Genomic DNA, 4,166 nt, shown 5'->3' on the forward strand with positions numbered 1-4,166 from the left:
TAAATGAACTAGTTAAGAAAGATCTTGTGAAAGGATTGCCAAAATCAGTATTTGCTCCTGATGGCCTTTGTGATTCATGTCAGAAGGCAAAACAAAGAAAATCTTCATTCAAGAGCAAGACTGAATCTTCAATTCTTGAGCCTTATCACCTACTACATGTTGATCTATTTGGTCCAGTGAATGTCATGTCTATTGCAAAGAAGAAATATGCTATGGTCATAGTGGATGCGTTCACCAGATATATATGGGTGTATTTCTTGCACACAAAAAGTGAATCTGCATCTATCTTGATTGATCATGTCAAACAACTGGATAAATTGGTCAAAGACTCTGTGAAAATCATAAGAAGTGATAATGGCACTGAGTTCAAGAATTTGATTATGGAAGAGTTCTGCAAAGACCATGGAATCAAGCACGAATTCTATGCTCCTGAAACTCCACAGCAAAATGGAGTTGTTGAAAGAAAGAATAGAACTCTTATTGAAGCTGCACGAACTATGCTTGATGAAGCAAAGTTACCAACCTATTTTTGGGCTGAAGCTGTGCAGACTGCTTGTTTTACTCAGAATGCTACACTTATCAACAAGCATGGAAAAATACCATATGAGATGGTGATGAAAAAGAAGCCAAATCTGAAGTATCTTCATGTATTTGGATGCAAGTGTTTTGTTCTTAAGACTCATCCTGAACAGCTATCTAAATTTGATCTAGAAGCTGATGAAGGAATTTTTGTTGGATATCCACTTTCCACGAAAGCCTTCAAAGTCTACAATTTAAAAACAAGGGTTGTCATGGAATCTATCAATGTCTCTTTTGATGATAAGAAGATTACTGGACTTGAAGATTTCAATGATCATGATCAGCTGAGATTCGAAAATGAAGTTTTAAATTCTGATTCTGTAAATCCTGACAGTCTAAATCCTGATACTGCAAACTGTGATGGATTAAACTATGATGTTATTGAAACCGTGGTGACTACGCCAACGCAAGATGCACCCCTGAAGGGGGAGCATATTAAAAATCCAACCACATCTCAAGAAGCATCAGAATCTAAAACAGGCTCTTCAAGTTATGATTCATCAAGTTCTGATGGGCCAAGTTCTGATAATTCTGGAAACTCATGTTTTGATATTTCTAGAAACTCAAATTCTGAAGGATCCAACTCAGAGAGCATAATTTCAGGGGGAGCATCATAAAATGTTGACGGAGACAGCATGGATCATGGGGGAGCATCCAGTTCTAGAGATAACCTTCCATCTGCAAGGAAGTGGACTAAAACACATACACCTGACTTAATTATTGGAAATCCTGATGCGGGTGTCAGAACTAGAACAACTAGATCAAATGAATGTCTCTATCATTCTTTTCTTTCTCAGACTGAACCAAAGAAAGTGGAAGAAACTCTTCAAGATGCTGATTGGGTGTAAGCAATGCAGGAAGAGTTAAATGAATTTGAAAGAAACAAAGTCTGGACCCTAGTGCCAAGACCAAAGAACAGATCAGTTGTTGGTACAAAGTGGGTGTTCAGAAACAAAACTGATAGCGATGGCATAATTACAAGGAATAAAGCAAGGCTGGTTGCAAAAGGATACTCTCAACATGAGGGAATTGATTATGATGAAACATTTGCACCAGTTGCTAGATTGGAAGCCATAAGGATATTTTTGGCTTATGCTGCTCACAAAAAGTTTACAGTCTTTCAAATGGATGTGAAAAGTGCTTTTCTTAATGGAGAATTGGAAGAGGAAGTATATGTTAAACAACCTCCAGGCTTTGTAGACCCCAAATTTCCTAATCATGTCTACAGGCTTGATAAAGCACTTTATGGCCTTAAGCAAGCTCCAAGAGCATGGTATGAGACATTAGCTCAGTTTCTTCTAGAAAGTGGATTTAACAGAGGGACAATTGACAAAACTTTGTTCTATCTCAACCATGGAAAGGACTTACTTTTGGTACAGATATATGTTGATGATATCATTTTGGTTCTACAAATGACAGACTTTGTTGCCAAGCTGATGCAGTCAATATATCAAATGAGTATGATGGGAGAACTTAGTTATTTTCTGGGCCTTCAAGTCAAGCAGAATGAAGAAGGAACTTTTATTTGTCAATCTAAGTAGACCAGAAATTTGTTGAAGAAGTTTGGAATGCAAGATTGTTCAAGTGCATCCACTCCTATGGCCACTGCAACAAAATTGGATAAGGATACTGGTACATCAGTAGATATTACTGATTACAGAGTTATGATTGGCTCACTACTCTATCTAACTGCAAGTAGACCTGATATCATGTATGCTACCTGTCTTTGTGCAAGATTTCAAGCAGATCCAAGAGAACCTCACTTAACAGCTGTGAAAAGAATTTTCAAGTACCTTAAGGGTACAACTGATCTGGGATTGTGGTATCCTAGAGAATCAGACTTTAAGCTAATAGGTTACTCAGATGCAGATTTTGCAGAATACAAAATTGACAGGAAAAGCACAAGTGGAAGCTGACAATTTCTTGGAGGAAGATTGGTTTCTTTGTTTAGCAAGAAACAGAAGTCAATTTTCACATCAACTGCAGAAGCATAGTACATTGCTGCAGGAAGCTGTTGTGCATAGATTCTTTGAATGAAGAATCAGTTACTGAATTATGGGTTAGAATTTTCTAAAATCCCTATTTACTGTGATAATCAAAATGCTATTGCTATGACAGGTAATCCAGTTCAACACTTAATGACAAAGCACATCAGCATGAGGTACCACTTCATAAGGGAACATGTGGATGAAGGTACAGTGGAATTACATTGTGTTCCAACAGATCAACAACTAGCAGATATCTTCACGAAACCACTGTGTGAAGCTACTTTTACAAGATTGGTAAATGAACTTGAAATGGTTTCAGGTTCTTTCTCTAAATCTGCCTAGTTTATATTCTGATACATCAGACTTTATGATTAGTATTTACAGATATTACTATCTTTGTGTATTCTGTGCTTAAAATTGAAATTTGCTTAAGTGCTGATTGTTGTCTGATGTGAATTTCTAAACTCTGATAGTGATATGAATGTTTCTGTGATTATTCAATCCAATGAGGATAACTGTGCTAGATGCTGACCTAGTAGTCTTTAACATACTAAAGATCCCATGTTTGAAGTAATTGTTTATGTGGAAATCTTTTAACACAAGCAAAATCTGATATTGAGCTTAGTTGAAGTTTACTTTGTGTATCTTATTACTAATTCAAAAACTAGAATAGTGCTTCTTATCTGTTAAGTTCTGTTGTTAGTATATCTAATGGATGTACTAAGTGCTGATAAGCCTTACTTATCAAAAGAAAAAGAAAAGAAAAGAAATAAAAAATCAGGTACTCCTTTGAGATCGAGAGTAAAAATGTGGAAGGGAAGACCCAAGTGCATTGCTGGTATTAAGTAATATGCATTAGAAAAGCAAAATAAAATTTTCTTGGTGACTTTTCACATTCTATGATTACTGGAGAAATACTCTGATAATAGCATAAATTCTGATAAGCAGCCGTGACTCACTAACACTGAGAAGCCACTGTAAAAAGGAATTTCAAAAGATGCATAAAATGAGCACAAAACAGTTGAGGTGGACTCATACATGAACTCATTCTATAGTAGACTTCAGAAAATGACAGATTTTGAGCAAAGTTCTTAGTTATGCCTTATTTCTAAGATGTACTGACGTGAATCAGACTTTATTCTTTGTCTGATATTTAGCTTATTGCACACACATACACTCCATATGAATGATGAAAATTACTGTGGTGATAAATGTTGTTGTAGATGAACAATTTAAGTATCAGTTGCATAAATTCTGAGGACAAGTTCTGATGGAAGTTCTGATGATTAAGTTCTGTTGAACCCATATCAGTATTTATTGAACATGTTCTATTCTTACTTCAAGTGAAAAATAGATTAACAGATGGTGCTGCAGGTTTTTTAAAGTCACAAATTCAAAGACAGAAGAAGCTTTACTCTGTAAAGTCTGACAACCCATATTTTCTTAAGTACAGAGATCACAAAGGTGATATTGCTGAAATGAAGCCTACCACTGCTAAGATCATAACTACTTTTCTGGGTTATAAGGCTGTGGAATTCAATCTAGAGTCTGACAAGGCATATATGATCAGACTAGATCAGGACATAAGGAAAGCTAAAA

This window comes from Apium graveolens, unplaced genomic scaffold (assembly GCF_009905375.1).
Source record: "Apium graveolens cultivar Ventura unplaced genomic scaffold, ASM990537v1 ctg6693, whole genome shotgun sequence".
NCBI lineage: Eukaryota > Viridiplantae > Streptophyta > Magnoliopsida > Apiales > Apiaceae > Apium > Apium graveolens.